Source organism: Bombina bombina, chromosome 5 (genome assembly GCF_027579735.1).
Source record: "Bombina bombina isolate aBomBom1 chromosome 5, aBomBom1.pri, whole genome shotgun sequence".
In the NCBI taxonomy this organism is placed as follows: Eukaryota; Metazoa; Chordata; class Amphibia; order Anura; family Bombinatoridae; genus Bombina; species Bombina bombina.
In genome coordinates this window covers 856,807,076-856,828,683 of record NC_069503.1, presented here as the reverse complement: position 1 = coordinate 856,828,683, position 21,608 = coordinate 856,807,076, and positions in this window count along the sequence as shown.

The following is a 21,608-nucleotide window of genomic DNA, read 5'->3' as shown; positions in this document are numbered from 1 at the left end:
AACCCCTAAACCGCCACACCCCCGCCTCGCAAACATTAGTTACATTTTATTAACCCCTAATCTGCCGTCCCTAACATCGCCGACACCTACCTACATTTATTAACCCCTAATCTGCCGCCCCCAATGTCGCCGCAACTATATTAAATTTATTAACCCCAAAATTTAAGTCTAACCCTAACCCTAACACCCCCCTAACTTAAATATAATTTAAATAAATCAAAATAAAATTACTACAATTAAATAAATGATTCCTATTTAAAACTAAATACTTACCTATAAAATAAACCCTAAAATAGCTACAATATAACTAATAGTTACATTGTAGCTATCTTAGGATTTATTTTTATTTTTACAGGCAAGTTTGTATTTATTTTAACTAGGTACAATAGTTATTAAATAGTTATTAACTATTTAATAACTTCCTAGTTAAAATAATTACAAATTTACCTGTAAAATAAACCCTAACCTAAGTTACAATTACACCTAACACTACACTATAATTAAATTAATTACCTAAACTAACTACAATAAATTACAATTAAATTAAATAAACTAAAGTACGAAAAAAAAAAAAACACTAAATTACAGAAAATAATAAAATAATTAAAAAATTTTAAAACTAATTACACCTAATCTAATCCCCCTAATAAAATAAAAAAGCAATACGCTCTCCGTATTCAGCATTGCACCAGCAGCTCACAAGAGCTGCTGGTGCAACGCCGCCCCCTGCAGACTCGCGGCCAATCAGCCGCCAGAGGGGAGTTGTCAATCAACCCAATCGTACTCGATCGGGTTGATTTACGGCGATGTCTGTCCGCCTGCTCAGAGCATTCGGACAGGTTATGGAGCAGCGGTCTTTGTGACCGCTGCTTCATAACTGCTGTTTCTAGCAAGCCTTTTCAGAGCTTGCTAGATAGGCCCCAGTATCTCTGAACAGTGACTTAAATTAGACAAAATAAATTATCACCTACGTGTATTAAGGGATACGCGCTATGACCGCTAAAAAAACTAATTTAAGGACAGCAGTGATATCCCTTTGCTTTATATATTTTCAGTTCCGAGATTGAAATGTCAAGCTAAGTCGTTACACTATACACCTATCATATAATCTCATACCACCTAGAATAATTAATATACATATTTTCTTCTTGAGAGTGAAACATATAATTTGAAAGTATTAGGGGAAAGTTTCCTATAATCTGCGTTCCTTTGTTTAACAAGTAAACAAAAACTTGTGGAAGGTGGAGCTGGAGTATAAGAAGCTATATTCTCATGGAGGTAAAAGTATTGAAATGGCAGGCTTCAGCTTAAACTGTGAGGGAAAGGAATCTAATACTAGTGAGAATAATATAAATATTGGATGCAGGAATATAGACATTCTATGACCATCTTTAATGCTTTACATAGATGTATACATATATCTACTTAGACCCCCACAACCATTAAAGTTATGTGTGGCAGGCCTATGCATTTGGAATAAAGGAGATCCAAAAACATAAAAGGGTCCCTGTCATTAATGTATCCCTCTGCAAGAATACTGCAGCATGAAAAATAATGTCACAACACACCAGGTTCTAAGAGTAGGTAAATCCACAAATATATGACTCCTACGTGTAAATTACGTAACCATAGTTAGCTAACAACCATCATGATAAACATTTATATTGAAGAACAGAATTTACTTAAGACAAGTCTCTATGGTGTCAATCCGTAGAGTGAAGATAAGACTAAACTTTAAGTGAGAGACAACTCTGAACTAAACGAAATATCATGCACTTGTTGATAACTAGTTCCCATTATTAAAACAAGATAGCAGCAAATTGCCGCACTTATATAGTGCCGTAGTCAATTGAAACATATAAGGAACAAGGTCTTACCATATTAAATATACATCTGGCTAATAAAGTAAAAGGAGAATGTTAACCAACTATGGTATAACTCAGAACCTAAGAAAATAATTACATTAACACATGTATTATCCCACTCCAATGCTCTCCATGGTCTAACAAAAAGAAGCTGCATATGACTGAAGCCGGTGGTTAGTCACCGCAACCCCCGGGAGATGTGCCTCTGCAAAATAAACCGGTGCGGCTGGTCGCATCTTTCTGGGTACATAATTAAACATTTTCAATGTCGATTTACAAGATGCAGTCAGATATAGTCCTCGGGAAGATGACTCTGTCTTCAGCTGGCATGGTCTCAGGTCATTAAATTGCATGGACTTCTGATCTTCTACTTGAGCAGTAAAAGAAATTTCCTCCATGGTTCCACAAACATTAACCAGGGTCATTATGCTCACCGCCTTGTACTGTGTAGGTCCATTAGCCGACATCAGTTTGAGGTGCAGCATTTACAGGGCTTGTTATTATGCCTCTCCATATATACTGTAAGGTGGGTGGTTGACGCTGGGGCCCCATAGCATCTCTTTTATTACAAACAGCTATGGAAGCGCATTTGTAGGTATTGAGTCCTGTAGGATCCATTTCAGCAGGTTGTGACGCCATTTTGAGTGCGTATTCGAATGCAGCTAAACAATTGTCTATGATACTGCTAATCTCTCCAATGACATATGCCACAGATTCCATGCTGTGGCTACACAGCAGCTACCGCTGTTGAAGGCTGTAAGGCTGCAGTAAGTTGGGCTGTATCCTCTGATTGCTTACTGCGTGAACAGGAAAATGGACACTCCCCGGGGGCCTGATCAGCAAAGCAGGTGGCAATATAGTGAGATTTCCTCCATGGAGTGTCTCCCTCTCTAAATTTAAATTTCTGGGTATTCTGAACTTGTAGGTGCTAGATTTCAGTAGAATATAAGTGTCTGAGTGGTTGCTAAGTTATTTTTTATATGTATTATAGCCAGAGCTGTTGTGATGTGCGACCAGTCAGCTCCAGAGCTAGCTCTGTCCCTGTCCATACTTTGTTTTTAACTCACATGGTGAATAGCCAGCTTAGCTTCACTTCCTCACACCCTCCTTCCTCCCCTCTCCCACTTTTCCCGGGTGGGCTGAGACCTCCTTGTCTAAAAGCAAGCCACACAGAAATGTAAGCACCAAGTATTCTACACAGTACGTGATAAACACACAGCAGGCTCACTGACAGGCTTTGCTTTTGTGTATTGTAGGAAGTGTTACTACCCATTACTATATGATCTCACTATCCCTCTAACCAGCCTGTGCTCCAGCTCCTCTCTCCAAAAGCAGCAGTGTTTACTAAACATTTTCTGTTCTCTTCCCAGCAGGAACTTAGTTCCTCCTGCAAAAATAGTGCAGGAACTCCGTTCCCATGCATTCCCGCTGGACTTGACCCCTGATCCAATTACTATATATGCGTAAATTTCCTCATAATTAAAGGACACATAAAATGCAAAAAAATAAATAAATATTTCATGAATAAAAAAAAAATCAAATTTACTTCTACTGTCAATTGTACTTTGTTCTATTTGTATCCTTGGTTGAAAGGTAGGTAGAAAGCTATAGAACTAGAGCAATAAATGGCAGCAGTTTTATAACTATGTTATACATTTGCAAGAACAGTAAGTGGCAGCAGTGTTTCCTGTCATGTACTGCTACAGAAATGTGCATGGTACCTATCTTTATATCTCTTCAACTAAAAATATCATTAGAAAAAATAAGATGTTAAAAGAGGTAAACTGAAAACCTTTTTTTTAATTGTATGCACAGTCTACATCATAAAAATAAAAAATAGGTTTAATGTCACTTTAGTATGATGGAGGTACTCCAGTCTGTCTTGGAGGAAGTGGAACAAGCACATAGAGGTATTTTTCAACAGCAGAAGGCAAAATAAATGATAGAAGTATTATTTTAATGAAATAAAGAAAAATAAACAAAATCCAACAATGGGAGCTGATTTATCAATGCATCTGTTTAGGCTTGCCGGAAACAGGAGTTAAGAAGCAGCAGTCTTAAGACCGCTGCTCCTATCTATCTATCTATTGGGTTCTTGTAAAGTGTGGCTATTCACCCATAAGGGTCTCAAGGTGCTGAGGGTTGCAGTTCAGTTGAAGAGCCAGGTCTTGAGGTCCTTTCTGAACTTAGTTAAGGTGGTAGCTTGTCTGAGGTGCAGCGGGAGGATGTTCCAAGTCTTGGCTGCCAGGTAAGAGAAGGATCTGCCTCCCGCTGTGGTTTTCCTGATGTGGGGGATGACAGCGAGGGTTTGGTCAGCCAATCAAAGTTGTCTGGTAGGGGTGTAGAAGGTAACATGGTGGTTCAAGTATTCAGGACCGATGTTGTGGAGGGCCTTGAATGTGTGGGTAAGAAGCTTGAAGGTTATTCTTTTGTTGATGGGGAGCCAGTGCAGGTCCTGCAGGTGTTTGGTGATGTGGCATTGATGAGGGATGTCAAGGATTAGTCTGGCTGAGGAGTTCTGGATGCGCTGTAGTCTCTTTTGGAGCTTGATGGTGGTGCCGGCATAGAGTGTGTTACCATAGTCCAGTCGGCTGCTGACGAGGGCGTGAGTGACAGTCTTCCTGGTCTCGGTTGGGATCCATTTGAAGATCTTTCGCAGAAGTGAAGTGTGTAGAAGCATGCAGAAGAGACAGCGTTGATTTGCCGGTCCATGGAGAGCGATGAGTCCAGGATGACGCCTATATTTCGTGCATGGTCAGTGGGGGTTGGAGGGTGTCCGAGGGCTGTGGGCCACCATGAGTTATTCCAAGCGGATGTGGTGGGACCAAGGAGGAGGACTTCGGTCTTGTCTGCGTTCAGCTTTAGGCAGTTGTAGTTCATCCAGGAGGCGACTGCTGTCAGCCCTTCATGGACGTTTCTCTTGGCGGTGGTGGGGTCACTGGTGAGTGAGATGATTAGCTGGGTGTCGTCGGTGTAGGAGACGATGTTGAGGTCATGTCATTGGGCGATTGCGGAGAGAGGGGCCATGTAGATGTTGAATAGGGTGGGGCTCAGTGAAGAGCCTTGGGGTCCACCGCAGCTGATTTCTGTGGGCTTGGGGGTGAAGGGTGGGAGTCTAATTTTCTGGGTTCTGCCAGTGAGGAAGGAGGTGATCAATTCTAGGGCTTTGTCGTGTATGCCGGCATTGTGTAGTCATTTGCGGAGGGTGAGGTGGGAGACAGTGTTGAATGCTGCTGAGAGGTCTAGGAGAATGAGGGCGGCAGTCTCTCCTCGTCGAGTAGGGCAAGGATGTCATCTGTGGCAGCGAGGAGGGCGGTATCGGTGCTGTGGTTGCTCCTGAAACTGGATTGGAAGGGGTCCAGGGTGTGGTTGGCTTCGATGTACTCAACAAGTTGCACCTTGATGGACTTCTTGATGACTTTGGCCGCAAAGGGGAGCAAAGAGGTTGGGCGGTAGTTCTTCGGATCATTGGGTAAGCCGTGGGTTTTTTCAGTAGGGGTTTTAATTCTGCATGCTTCCAGTCATCCGGGAAGGTGCCAGTTTCGATGGAGTAGTTGATGGTGCTGCAGAGCTCGGGGGCGATGGTGTTGCCCCGCTTTGTTGAAAATGTGATGTGGGCATGGGTTCGAGGGTGCTCCGGAGTGAATCGATCTCATGATTCTGATGGTGTCCTCTGTGGTGAGGAGGCTCCAGATGGTCATTAGGGGGTAGGTGGTGGTGTATTTGGGTGAGGTATCGGTGGGAGTTGGTGGGTAGGCGGTGGTGGGTGAGTTCTGGGGTGCAAAGCTGTCATAGATGTCGACAATCTTGCGGTGGAAGTACATTGCGAGGTTATCGCAGAGGTTCTGGGAGGGCGGAATGTTGTTGGTGTCGCTGTTGGGATTGGAGAATTCCTTGATGACTGTGAATAGCTCCTTGCTGTTGTGGACATTGGCATTGATTCTATCTTGGATGGCTGTGTTCTTGGTGGTTTTGTACACCACCTCTGAGGCTGCGGACAGCAATCAGCCCAATCAGATACGATTGGGTTAATTGATACCCCCTGCTAGTGGCCGATTGGCCGCAAATGTGCAGGGGGTGGTATTGCACAAGCATTTCACTAGAAATGCTTGTGCAATGATAAATGTCAGCATATGCTGTCGACATTTATCGATGTGCTGCAGACATGATCAGCAACAGGGGGTCTGTCTGCACAATAAAAAATTGGCCCAATGTGTCCAAGAGGAGAAGGCAAAAGCTTGGTCAGATGGTCCAAGGTCAGGGCAGGCAGTGATGGTTCAAAACTGTATAAGCAAAAATAATATCAAGTAGACAGGAGATCCAATGATGCTGGGAGCAGGGATGGACTAGGGAACTCTATACTTACCTTGGTACCCACTAGTAAAATTATGAATGAAACTTAAACCTTTCCATTTATAAATTGCATGAACAAAAGTAAAGCAGCACCACCAAAATATTTCTTCAAGATGCTTTATTCAGCTTGAGGAGTAGCCAGACCAAACAAAATCAAACAACAACGTTTCGGACACAGTCCTTAGTCATGTATGGCTAAACTCTACACATAATAATCCTTAAATACCATCTTAACCACACCCACACACCTGTAAAGCTGCACATTTCAAATTAACCCCTTACATACTACTCTAGGTACACAGGTAAATGTCAGCAAAGTTATACATTTCAGTAATGTTCAGGTGAAACTCACCGACCTCATATACATTGGAATACAATTGTATAAATATACATACATCAAGTAAATTAGCAGAACAGAATCCATAATAATCTGTAACAAAAGAAAAAGAAAGAAAAAGGAATTAAATACCATTATATCTAATCAGACATGTATTAAAGGCATACAGATAGGTCAAAATCCCTATTCATCCCATTAGGGTGTAATGTCCCCAACTTATTTATCCAGAACATTTCTCTACTCTTAAGGATTTTAGCTCTATCCCCACCTCTTCTAGGTACTGGAACATGCTCTATCACTTGAAATCTTAACTGATTAAGATTATGTCCAGCAGACAAAAAATGACAAGCTACAGGGGCATCCAATTTTTTTGTCCTGATACTGCTTTTATGTTGAACCATAGGTTCACGGACACTACGGGTGGTCTCTCCGACGTACCCCAATCCACAAGGACACTTAATCATATAGACCACATATTCTGTGTTGCATGTAAAATAATCCTTAATAGAAAACATATGTCCAGTCCTAGGATGACTAAAGGTGGGGCCTTTAATCATGTTGTTGCAGTTAGAGCAACCAAGGCATGGGAAATTCCCCCAATTTTTCTTGCCTATATAGCTCTGAACCCCCCTCTTTTTAAGTGGGCCAATATCTGCTCTGACTAGTGAATCTTTAAAATTTCTACCTCTTTTATAGGCCGGCATAAAAGGTTTGGAGAACTCTAAAACATCTGATTCACAAGTCTGTAACACATGCCAATGTTTAAGTAAAATTGTCTGTACCTTTAAACTTAAAGGAGAATATTGGCTAATGAAAACCAATCTAGCAGACTGTCTAGTTGTGGCAAGGGCATACCTAAGTTCTGTTTCAATCAATTCCCTAGGGTAGCCCCTTGCTAAAAACCGATCCCCCATCTCTCTCAATCTTATTTCAGCCAAATTTTCATCCGACACAATCCGTCTAACCCGAAGGAATTGGCTTCTAGGTAAAGATTTGAGAAGAGATGGAGGATGGGCACTGGTATAGTGGAGGAGGGTATTACAATCTGTTTCTTTTTTGTATAAATCCACAGATAAGCCCTGTGGAGTTTTTGATACACGAGTGTCCAGAAAAACCACACTCTCCTCACTCCACACCAGTTTGAATTTAATCCTAGTTGTAGCAGAATTCAAATCATTAATGAATTTCTCAAGGGTTCCAATGTCGCCCAACCACACACCAAAAATATCATCTATATAGCGCCACCATGTGGCGCCATATAGTAAAAACAAAGGATGATTATAAACAAAATATTCAATATTCATATAGATATTTGCGTATGTGGGGGCGACATTGGAACCCATGGCAGTCCCTTGGAGTTGTAGGTAATAGTCATCACCAAACAAAAAGTAATTACAACATAATACAATCCTCAATAATTGGATTAAAAATTCTTGTTGTAGTGGTGAAAAATTTGAATCTTGACTCAAAACCTTGGTGACTGCACCAATACCTGCCTCATGGGAGATGGAGGTATACAAAGATGCTACATCCAGACTAAACAGTATGCCCCTGTTCCCACCAATAGACAGGTTCTGCAATTTAACTATAAAATCAATAGTATCCTGAATATAGGAATTAGATAATACAAGGGGTCTCAAAGCCCTATCTAAAAAAATTGAAACTTTAGATAAAATAGAGCCCATTCCAGCTACAATGGGGCGTCCAGGGGGGGGGGGGGGAGTTAAACACTTATGTACTTTAGGGAGACCTCAAAAACAACTTACCCCTTGAAGAAATGGAGCAGCTGCTTAAAAACTTGGATGAACAGATTAAGGAACTTAAACATACCATTCAGGAACGTAAGAAAAAGAAGTTCTCACGGGATGAGGAAGATTATACAACCGGAACGGGATCCGTCTGGCAGAACAAGTGGCACTTCCGGTTCCGGCTACAGACGCAGACGCACGCATGGAGGAAGCGGGCGTGCTAGCCCTCAGGGGTCATCGTCTGAATCGATGTCGGGGGAATCCGACCTGGAGGCCTCAGGAAACGCCGTGGGGGCCGCAAACACAGATGGCACAAATATGATAGCAGCACTCCATCAGAGAAAGAACAGAGGGAGAGGGGGTCGACGTGTGATGACACGCAGCAACATCCGGCAATAATTAACATCTCTCAGGTACAAGTTACGGATGATGAATTAATGATCCTGAATAAAGGACTTTCTTATTGCCCCCAACAGGACTATGATTATTTAGAACTACAGAAAGATCTATATCGGTTCTTTAGAACTATTAAGCTTAAAAGTTTCTTTACAAGTGTATCCCATTCTTCTCCTGATAGAGAAGTGAGTAATGTTGATATAAATGCTATGCAAAGGTTGAAACTAAAAAGATTTGGGTTATTTAACAAAAGTACATTTACCCCTACACAGGTAGGTGCTGGGGTCCAAAGCTTTATTAAATTGGTTGACAATGATGTAGCTGACATGTGTAGAACGCACTATAGTAAATTTAAAAGGCACCCTGTGGGACAAGGTTTAACCAAGAAAGAGTTAACTTCACTAAATGGGTTAAAAAATAATAAACAGCTCATCATTAAGGGGGCGGATAAGGGAGGGGCCACTGTACTTATGGATAAGGAATTTTATGTGAATGAAATCAAAACACAATTATCAGATACTGCTGTGTATAAAAGATTGCCCACAAACCCTGTATTTAACATCCAAAAAGAGGTTGAGAGTTGTGTTAACATTGCTGTAAAAAAATGGGGTAATTGAAAAAGATATTGCAAAGTTTCTTTTGGAATCAGAGGCAGTTACTCCTGTTTTATACACACTCCCTAAAGTACATGTGTTTAACTTCCCACCCTGGGCGCCCGATTGTAGCTGGAATGGGCTCTATTTTATCTAAAGTTTCAATTTTTTTAGATAGGGCTTTGAGACCCCTTGTATTATCTAATTCCTATATTCAGGATACAAGTGATTTTATAGTTAAATTGCAGAACCTGTCTATTGATGGGAACAGGGGCATACTGTTTAGTCTGGATGTAGCATCTTTGTATACCTCCATCTCCCATGAGGCAGGTATTGGTGCAGTCACCAAGGTTTTGAGTCAAGATTCAAATATTTCACCACTACAACAAGAATTTTTAATCCAATTATTGAGGATTGTATAATGTTGTAATTACTTTTTGTTTGGTGATGACTATTACCTACAACTCCAAGGGACTGCCATGGGTTCCAATGTCGCCCCCACATACGCAAATATCTATATGAATATTTTTGAGGAATATTTTGTTTATAATCATCCATTGTTTTTACTATATGGCGCCACATGGTGGCGCTATATAGATGATATTTTTGGTGTGTGGTTGGGCGACATTGGAACCCTTGAGAAATTCATTAATGATTTGAATTCTGCTACAACTAGGATTAAATTCAAACTGGTGTGGAGTGAGGAGAGTGTGGTTTTTCTGGACACTCGTGTATCAAAAACTCCACAGGGCTTATCTGTGGATTTATACAAAAAAAGAAACAGATTGTAATACCCTCCTCCACTATACCAGTGCCCACCCTCCATCTCTTCTCAAATCTTTACCTAGAAGCCAATTCCTTCGGGTTAGACGGATTGTGTCGGATGAAAATTTGGCTGAAATATGATTGAGAGAGATGGGGGATTGGTTTTTAGCAAGGGGCTACCCTAGGGAATTGATTGAAACAGAACTTAGGTATGCCCTTGCCACAACTAGACAGTCCCTTTTAATTAAGAAGAATAATGAGAAAAGAGAGAAAAAAGAGAAAGAAAAATCTGATAGATTGGTTTTCATTAGCCAATATTCTCCTTTAAGTTTAAAGGTACAGACAATTTTACTTAAACATTGGCATGTGTTACAGACTTGTGAATCGGATGTTTTAGAGTTCTCCAAACCTTTTATGCCGGCCTATAAAAGAGGTAGAAATTTTAAAGATTCACTAGTCAGAGCAGATATTGGCCCACTTAAAAAGAGGGGGGTTCAGAGCTATATAGGCAAGAAAAATTGGGGGAATTTCCCATGCCTTGGTTGCTCTAACTGCAACAACATGATTAAAGGCCCCACCTTTAGTCATCCTAGGACTGGACATATGTTTTCTATTAAGGATTATTTTACATGCAACACAGAATATGTGGTCTATATGATTAAGTGTCCTTGTGGATTGGGGTACGTCGGAGAGACCACCCGTAGTGTCCGTGAACGTATGGTTCAACATAAAAGCAGTATCAGGACAAAAAAATTGGATGCCCCTGTAGCTTGTCATTTTTTTTTTTTTTTTTTTTTTTTTTTTAATATATTTTTATTGAGGTATTCAGGATAGGCAAACAAGCATCACAAACAAACAGTGAATATTGTAGTACATTATGTGATAACATTCCATGACATATTCATATACAGTGCCTATATAGAAGTAAACCTTCCCTGTAAACTCTAAAGGCCACTCTTGGACCTTATATGGAAAGGCATTATCGAAGATAGGGGAAGGTATAATAGAATAAAGGGACCGCTCTTGGATCCCGTCGCAAGTACCTCAGGTTTTTTACTTTATACAGCTTAAGTAATCGGGTAACTTACTATAAGCATCAAGCTATAATAACATCAAGGGTCTCTGGAGAACAATACTTTGCATTAGAGAAAACAAGTACATTTAGCAAACAGGCTGCACAGACAACATGAACATGAAGGACAGTAACTCAAATAAACTGTTATTATGTACAGAAGGGGGGGGGGAGACACATATAGGCACAAAGAGAAACTAATTCACATATACCCACCCGTCCTAGAGTGGAATATTCCTATTTTTGTCCCCCACCAAAATTACTCAGGCCACTTTTGGACCTTCACTTGCACTGCGTATTAGCTGAGGGGTTTTACAAGTTATAGACCGCTTTTGGGCCTATACATATCAATTGCATAAAATACTCACATACATTTGTACAAGTCGGGCATAACTAACCTATAAAACAGTACCATGCAGGGAACTGAGACCAATACATGGAATTATTCTTAACCCTTATAGAGATCTGGTTTAGAAAAGGGCTTATTAGCACAGATCTTAGAATAATATAAAATTAGGTGACTCCGCAGAGCATTGCTGGTGATCAACTATAACGTGGCTTATGGATACTCACACATGTTTTAATTCAGTTATACTATGGCAGGAAGTTATGTACCAAAAGCCAGGGTTCACCCCAATGCTGATGTGAGGTTTAGACAATGCTGCCCGCAGGCATCTTTATAATTAAAACCCTCTCTAAATACTTTGATACTGCATACAGGGATAGTGCTAGGGCTATAAATTATACTCATACAGGTAATCCAGAGCTATCTAACAATTTATACATACAGCTGTATTATATTCTATTACATATTTAAGCATTTAGGGCTAAGGAGATGGTTATAACACTATTATGGAGAAAGAAAAAAAAAAGAAAGGAAGCAGAGCTATAAAACATGTTCATACAAGTAATCCGGAGCTATCTAGCCCTTAACACATACATCTGCAGTATATTACATTGCACATTAAATTATTTAGGGCAAAGAAGATGATTATAAGGCTGTCGTGGAAAAAACATCACACATTAACAAAATTCGGTGACTAAATCACTAAGCACTATATTTCTCTCTGAGAACTGAATAAGTCACTAGCTAGCATGTTGGAAATGAGCAGGAAGCATACAGGAGATAGCATACTCAGTAATTACCAGTACCATACCCTGTGCACATCTAGTCCAAGTAAGAAGGGTACCCATTGTTAAGAATACAAGTTGAAATCAGCTGAAGGGCATCATAAAAACCTTAAATATAATACGGTAACTTGACTCTAGTAAGTGGTGCTAAAGAATCCACCGGGCTTCACACCAACAGAGACCTAATGCTCCGCAAGCCCAGATCAGCCTTAGTGTCTCTCTTCAGCCCACTCCAGACCTGCGAGCCAGTGAGGAGACGGCACCACTATACTTCACATATCCCACCAAGGCAGAGACTAACGTAGCTAGTCTCCAATGCAAGAGCCCACCAGGGACACAAGATGATCGACTGAGTCCCAGCGTAAGACTGCTCCAAATGCTTCTCTCCAGTAAGCCCATAGTGCGGTGTGGTCTCCTGGGCTCCACTGTGCAAGCCCTCTCCCAGGGCGCCATCATGGAATGGCTATCACCCCTCTGCAGGTTCATAGAAATATGTCAGCGCATCCAGCAAGGCAGGATTATGATCTTTCAGCAACCTTGGGTAAGATCGGCTCAGAGGCTCCACTGGGATGTGCAGGTAGGGACTGGCCCTAGGGTCTGAAACAACCGGAGGTTGGGACTTGATAACTTGCAAGTCGGTGCACTGTGCTCGAGGAGTTGCTCCGGAGCCCACCTCTGCATGTATTTCTTCTAGGTGAGATTGTAGGCGATCAAATTGAGTACTCATCATGTACTCAAATTCCTCTAGGTGGATCAGTAGGACTGTGTAGAGGTCCGCCATGTTCTTGGCCGTGAGTGGCTACTTTTTTGTTGCCAGACTTTTTGTATGTGTCGATCGCCTTGGAGCCCACTGCAGACCCACCCGTTCAGGAGATTGCCCAATTTTGCAAGCAGCGGGCACTTACCGGACTCTGACATCAGGCGCTTCAGGCCAAACAGCTGTTACCGGTAGGACGGTGCTACGGGATCCGTTGGTCAGGTGGGTTGCCAAGTGTACAGCCCCAACTGCAAGATAGGTCCTCCTGGTGTGGAGTAGTCTTGTGCGCCGGTCTTAGGATTAGTTATCTCACTGAGAGTAAGCGTATCCGGCACGGCGATCTCCCACGCTAGATGGGCTGCGGCCTACAACTGGCAACAGTATCGTATCTCAGTCTCAGTTTAGGTATAAAAGTCTATCTGGGTGCTTTTGTGTTCCCCTTGATTCTTGTGCTCAGATTATTTAAAAATCCAGCCTTTGATGTGATTTTAAAACCTTAAAGTCAGCTTTCATTTCAGGAGCTCTAGTTAAACATGTCCATTCTCTTGCTCGTCCAGGCTCCGCCCCAGCTTGTCATTTTTTTTCTGCTGGACATAATCTTAATCAGTTAAGATTTCAAGTGATAGAGCACGTTCCAGTACCTAGAAGAGGTGGGGATAGAGCTAAAATCCTTAAGAGTAGAAAAATGTTCTGGATTAATAAGTTGGGGACATTACACCCTAATGGGATGAATAGGGATTTTGACCTATCTGTATGCCTTTAATACATGTCTGATTAGATATAATGGTATTTAATTCCTTTTTCTTTCTTTTTCTTTTGTTACAGATTATTATGGATTCTGTTCTGCTAATTTACTTGATGTATGTATATATATACAATTGTATTCCAATGTATATGAGGTTGGTGAGTTTCACCTGAACATTACTGAAATGTATAACTTTGCTGACATTTACCTGTGTACCTAGAGTAGTATGTAAGGGGTTAATTTGAAATGTGCAGCTTTACAGGTGTGTGGGTGTGGTTAAGATGGTATTTAAGGATGACTATGTGTAGAGTTTAGCCATACATGACTAAGGACTGTGTCCGAAACGTTGTTGTTTGATTTTGTTTGGTCTGGCTACTCCTCAAGCTGAATAAAGCATCTTGAAGAAATATTTTGGTGGTGCTGCTTCACTTTTGTTCATGCATTTTGTGGTTTCTGGCAGGAACCTAGACGCTGGCACACCTGAAACATTCCCTGTGCTGGATATATATGACTGTTTCATTTATAAATTGACCATAAAAGTGGAATATTCAACAATTAGGACTAAAGTTCTAAGTCTAAGGTGCTGATTTATCATCGGCCTGTCCGACATGATCCGCCCACCGGATCATGTCCAACAGACATTGATGGATGCCGACAGCATACGCTGTCAGCATTTATCATTGCACAAGCAGTTTTTGTGAACTGCTTGTGCAATGCCGCCCCCTGCAGATTTGCAGCCAATTGGCCGCTAGCAGGGGTGTCAATCAGCCCGATTGTATATCAAATCTCACACAATACTGATTTTTGAATAGTATTGACAACCATTCTTCTATAAGCTGACACTCTAATCCTTTATAGATAAGAGAAATCTGTGATTTATATTTACCCATGTTTTCTAAGTATACTCTACTAGGCTAAGTATCAAAACATAACTATATGATAAGAGATATATAATGTGAAGCTAGATTTGTGACAATAATTATATTGTCTTTGTGACATTCATTTTATAGAAAAGGCAATACATTTGATGACACTAATAGAATTATAGGCTCTTTCATACATATAAGAGTTTATACATACACACATATAAATACATCTTTCTCTTTGATCTCTTTCTCTCTTATTTTGATGTACAATATTGGTTTTAATTTTGACCATAATATGCTGATTCATATTTATGTTTTGTTTACTTTACCCTTTTTTAAAAAGTAGTTTTGTTTACGCCTCACTACCTGCCTGCTCAACCCTATCCCTTCCCATCTAATACTCTCCCTGTCTTCCATCCTCACTCCTGCTCTTACTCACATCTTCAACCTATCTCTTTCTACCGGCTCATTCCCATCTTCTTTCAAACACGCAAAAGTCATTCCCATACTCAAAAAACCCTACCTCTACCCTAATTCTCCTGAAAGCTACCATCCCATATCACTGCTTCCACTAACATCAAAACTCCTTGAAAAACTAGTTTACAATCTCCTAACCCACTTCCTGTCCACCAACTTTTTGCTTGACCCCCTGCAATCTGGATTCTGCCCCAAACACTCAACTGAGACGCTCTTACCAAGGTTATTAACGATCTTCTCTCTGCTAAAAATATTGGCCACTACTCTATACTAATCTTACTTGACCTCTCAGCTGCCTTCAACACAGTTGACCACCCCCTCCTCCTACAGACCCTTAGCTCTTTTGGCCTCTGTGACACTGCTCTTTCCTGGATTCACTCCTATCTTTCTCACAGGTCTTTTCTGTGTCATTTGCTGGCGACTCCTCCTCTCCTATGCCTCTGTCTGTTGGAGTACCTCAAGGATCTGTTCTGGGTCCTCTACTCTTCTCCATCTATACTTCTTCGCTGGGTAAACTTATCAACAGTTATGGCTTCAAATATCACCTCTATGCTGATGACAACCAGATCTACCTTTCCACCCCTGCTCTTTCTCCCTTTCTCATGTCAGCGACTGCTTATCTGGTATTTCTTCCTGGATGGCCTTTCACCACCTAAAGATTAACATGTCCAAGACTGAGCTCCTTCTTATCCCCCCTCAAGCTCTATGCTGACTTCTGACTTCTCTATCCCTGTTGACGGCATCACCATTTCCCCATCGCAGCAAGTCCGTTGCCTCGGAGTTACACTTGACTCTAATCTATCCTTCATCCATCCAATCGCTTTCTACATCCTGCAGCAACCATCCATGCAATATTTTCAAAATTTGCCCTTTTCTGAGCTCTGACACCACAAAGCAAATAATCCACTTCCTGGTTATTTCCTGACTTGACTACTGCAATAACCCACTCGCTGACCTTCCTCTTTCCCGCCTCTCCCCCCTTCAATCCATCCTAAATGCCTCTGCCAGGCTGATCCACCTTTTCCGTCACTCTGTATCTGCTGCATCTCTCTGCGAGTCCCTTCATTGGCTCCCCATTCACAGCAGAATTAAATTCAAAATTCTCACCCTTACATACAAAGCTCTCACCAACGCCGCTCCCCTCTACCTATCCTCTCTAATACACAAGTATACTCCAACCCGGTCACTTGTTAAATTCACAATCCAAGGCTTTATTGGGTTAAAATAAATGGCAACAGCACACTGTTAAAGCCCTCTGAGCTGCAGCACGGGATGGTGGTCACTACTGCTGACGCGTTTCGGCTCTCCCCGCCGTAGTCATAGCATAGTTAGTGACCATCACCCTGTGTTTAAAAAGGCAAAGATTACTTCCCATTGGTTAAGAAAAAACACTCCCACTGTGCTGCTTATACAAATATGCAAGATAAATCAAATTGTACTCAACTAGAAAAATTAAATTGAATTAAATTTAGTCTAGATAAATGCTCATTTTAGCTGGTTTATGACAGAAATTTTAGTAATAGCATAAATAGGATTAATCTGTTAGTTTCTTTTAACTTACACTCAGATAGATCTGCTGCATTATATTGTAAATGTGTATATATATATATATATATATATATATATATATATATATATATATATATATATATATATATATATACCTCCTGCGATATCAAATGCATTTGAGGGTGTACTATATAATGTTCTTGGAATAATAAAATGGAAAAATAACTAGGAAATTAAATAAAATAGAATAAATTGAATGAGTAATTTTGGGGATATGTGACACAATTTAACTCAGGATGGACACTAGAACTGATGAAAATAATAATTATAATAAATTAAATAAAATTAAATTAAATAAACCTTCTACAAAAGATTAATCAATGATCTTATAATAATTTGGCAGGGTGATGAAACTGGGATACACCAATTTGTTGAAGAACTCAACAACAACAGTATTGGTCTAGGCTTTACTTTTGAGTTCAATAATAAAAGTATTAACTATTTGGATGTAACCTTGTTTGGGGGCATTAGGAGGAAAGAGAGGTAGTATAAACACAAGTGTATACCGCAAGCCATCAGCCAAAAAAACCATCTTACATGCAAAGAGTAATCACCCTAATAGGGTATTTAAGGTAATAGCCAAGGGACAGTTTGTGAGGACCCTGAGGAATTGTTCAAATAAATCCACTTATGAGACCCAAGCAAGGGAACTCACTGACAGGCTTGTCTCTAGAGACTATTCCAAGTCAATGGTTAATGCCATTAAAAAAGATGTGAGCAAAAGGGACAGGGACTCCCTCCTAATGCAAGGAAATAGGACTGTCAAAAAGGGACAGGTACAGAAAACGACATTCCTGACAACATATAGTGATCAGTTTGGAGAAATTTGTGATATCATCTCAAAACATTTCCCTTTATTAACAGCTGATGATGGTCTGGCTGATATAGCAAGGAAAGGTTACCGCTTTGCATTCAAAAGTGGCATACCTCTAGGAAATATAGTAGCTCCTACATTGCTGAGAAGTACAAACAACAGAGTGAATAACTCATGGCTAAACATTAAGGGGGTCTTTAGATGCCATTACAATGACTGCATTGCCTGTAAACATCTTTTACAAGGCAATGAATTTGTCAGTACCACAACAGGTGAGCACTTTTCGCATGATAGATGCTACAACTGTAGAGCCAATTATGTGGTCTATGTATTGACGTGCTCAGGATGTAACCTACAATACGTAGGTATGACCTCACGAGAGGTCAGGTCAAGAATCCGGGAGCACGTCAATAACATCAAGTTGGGCACTCTCACAACACCACTTATCACACACTTTTGCCAAATTCACAACAAAAGTCCAAGTACACTAAGATGGACCATTGCCAAACATATCTCACCGCCAGTGAGGGGAGGAGATAGATCTTCACTTTTGGCAAGGGAAGAAGTATATTGGATTCTCAGGCTTGGCACAAGATGGCCATCTGGACTTAATAGTGAATTCGACTTAATTAATTTCTGGAAATAGTCCACTAGCAGTTAAGAGGAGTATTGATTGTAATATGAAAGGATCACAGTTTGATACAAGTACATCAACATATTCAATCCAATTAATTCATTTTAGTTTATTTAATTTAATTTAATTTAATTTTATTTAATTTATTATAATTATTATTTTCATCAGTTCTAGTGTCCATCCTGAGTTAAATTGTGTCACATATCCCCAAAATAACTCATTCAATTTATTCTATTTTATTTAATTTCCTAGTTATTTTTCCATTTTATTATTCCAAGAACATTATACAGTATAGTACACCCTCAAATGCATTTGATATTGCAGGAGGTGTGTATATATATATATATATATATATATATATATATATATATATATATATATATATGCACATGTTTGCTGTTCTGATATAAACATTTACAATATAATGCAGCAGATCTATCTGAGTGTAAGTTAAAAGAAACTAACAGATTACACCTATTTATGCTATTACTAAAATTTCTGTCGTAAACCAGCTAAAATGAGCATTTATCTAGACTAAATTTAATTCAATTTAATTTTTCTAGTTGAGTACAATTTGATTTATCTTGCATATTTGTATAAGCAGCACAGTGGGAGTGTTTTTTCTTAACCAGTGGGAAGTGATCTTTGCCTTTTTAAACACAGGGTGATGGTCACTAACTATGCTATGACTATGGTGGGGAGAGCCGAAACGCGTTAGCAGTAGTGACCACCATCCCGTGCTGCAGCTCAGAGGGCTGTAACAGTGTGCTGTTGCCATTTGTTTTAACCCAATAAAGCCTTGGATTGTGAATTTAACAAGTGACCGGAACTCCTTATTCCTTCTTCTTATACCTACATTGAACCAGCAAGGAGCTTCCGGTGTGTTTACTTTACTCTGCCTGTACCCCTTGGTCCACCGCAGCTGGATATCGGAGCTGTAACAGGGACGCGACGTTACACGCTCAACAGGACACAGGCACGCATACATAACCACAGCTAGAGGGCAGCATGAGGAGGGGAGCGGGCAGTAGAGCCGGATCTCTACAGGAGGCAGCTTGGATATTTCTCCCCCAGGACCGAGCACCAGACAACTGTGGCAAGTGAGTCCTACATTTGAATTTGAAAATGAATTTGTATATGTGAGCATGATAACCCTGTGAATTTATTTGAGGACATACACATAATCTCAAAGCTGTGTTGGTTTATAAATAAGGTGTACGATGCGGTCCACACACGGAAGGGAGTAAAAACTTTGTGCTGATTTATACTCCAACCCGCTCACTAAGATCCAACAATGACCTGCTCCTTGCATCCACGACTATCACCTCCTCTTATGCTAGACTGCAGGACTTCTGTCATGCAGCACCTACCCACTGGAACACTCTCCCTCATGCTGTCAGGCTTTGCCCTAATCTTTCTTCCTTTAAATGTTCCCTGAAGACTTTTCTGTTCAGGGAAGCCTACCACCCAACTCAATAATAAATTAATTTCACTTACCTAACATTTCCCTCATCTAACTCTGTATTAACATCTTTCAGAATCTTGCAGTTCTCACCTCCTGTTTCTCAATCTCCTACCCTTCTAGATTGTAAATTCCCACGGGAATAGGATCCTCAATCCCTTCTGTATGTGTTTGTAAATTTTGTCCTGTCTCTTACAATTCTTATATTGTTTTATTTAAATGAATTGTATCCATGGAAAGCACTGCAGAATATGTTGGCACTTTATAAATAAATTATAATAAATAAAATAATAATAATTGGGGGGGGCGGAGCCAGCTTTTATGCAGAGAGGACGTGTTTGAATGTGGCTCCTGCAATAAAAGATATAAAACTGATCAAATTTACTCAATTCGCACAATACAAGAGTTGTTCACTCTGAACGAGTTCTGTAATAGCTGAGGACTCCACTGGCAAGCTATAAGAGGGCTCTAAGTGCCAGAGAGAGGCGAAAGATTGCGGCCTGGCTGAGCTTGGGGCCTTCCAGAGAAAAACGTATATATAGTCTGCCGCTACAAGACGACAGTAAGAGGACGTGAGCGGGCTTCGCTGAGCGGTGCCTGCTGAAGTGAGAGGACTCTAGGACCATGGAGGGGCTGTTAGCGGCGGTGCACCACTGGCTGGAGGACTTTGAGAGTAAGATGAGCCGCAGATTTGACCGCCTCCTGTCTAACATGGTGGATACCCACGCGGCAGTTGCTATTGAATTCTCTGAGGTGGCACCCCAGGCAGCTTTGAGCGCACAGTGCAGCGACTCACAGGAGAATGTCGATCAACCCCTGGCAAACTTACCGCACACCGCAGAACCGGAGGCCCGGTCAGATATCTTCATCCAGATTCCCTGGGGGGACTGTGGGAGCTCCTACAATTATGCTGCTACATATCAGGAGAGTGCGCACAGAAGACAACTCAGCTCCAGCGAGACCTGTGGTCTGGGGCTACATCTGATAGATGTGTCATGCTGGGAGTCTCTGGACTTATCTGGTGCCTTGGTGAGACAACTGCATATAAAGACAGGCGTGGGGTGAGCATCACTACTGTTGCTGCCATCTGTGCAGCCACCGTCATGTTCAGCAGGGTGCCTCTGTTCTAACACTGCAATCCTCTATGACGACCGTTAGGTCTGAATTCAGTGACTCAACCTTGTGAACATTTTGTCTTGTGGCCCCAGGAATATTCCTATTTTGTCAACTAGCTGGAAATATGAGAGCCACTATCCTCTCTGATTATTTGACTAAATTTAGATCTCTATGTGCAATTAAGTCCCTTGTACTTGTAAGATTACCACTGTTTACCCTTTGCTCTTCCCTAATCTGATTTCTAACTATAGTGAACAGTTTATCCTTCTTATAACATTGCAACCCCCTCCTGAACATAGGTGTTATTGGGGAAGGGACAGCTTGCTTTCAGATATCACTTGGGTAGCGGGGGTTCTCTTTTTTTTTTTTCTCTTCAAGGAATGGGACCTCAATATGTGTCTTAGATCTGCCCCCCTTCCCCTCCCCCCTTCCCCTCCCCTTCCTCCCTTCCTTTCCTCCCTTTCCTCCCTTCCCTTTCCTCCCTTCCCTTTCCTCCCTTCCCTTCCTTCCCCCCCTTCCTCCCCTCCCTCCCTCCCTCCCTTTCCTTCTTCCTTTTCCCCTCCTTCCTCCCTCCCTCCCCTCCCTTCCCCCTCCCCCCTCTCCCCCCTCTCTCCCCCCCTTCCTCCCTAGAGAGGATTTTGTGGAGGTTGCTACTACCGCTGACGATTGTCCCTCGCTGTAAGTATGGGCTCCCACTAAGAGACCGGGGCTTCGGTGTAAGCCTGAGTGCTGTGGAGGCTGAATTGGGGCTCTTTTTGGTCAGTCGGTGTCTGACGGAGGGCAATAAGTACTCGTTGAGGGGCCCTTTGACCTCCTAGAGTACTGGATATATTGTATCCCCTCTTGGCTACAGTTGGGTTTGGAAATTTAGACCCCCGCAGACGGCGGTGGTGTCAGAATTGATCGGA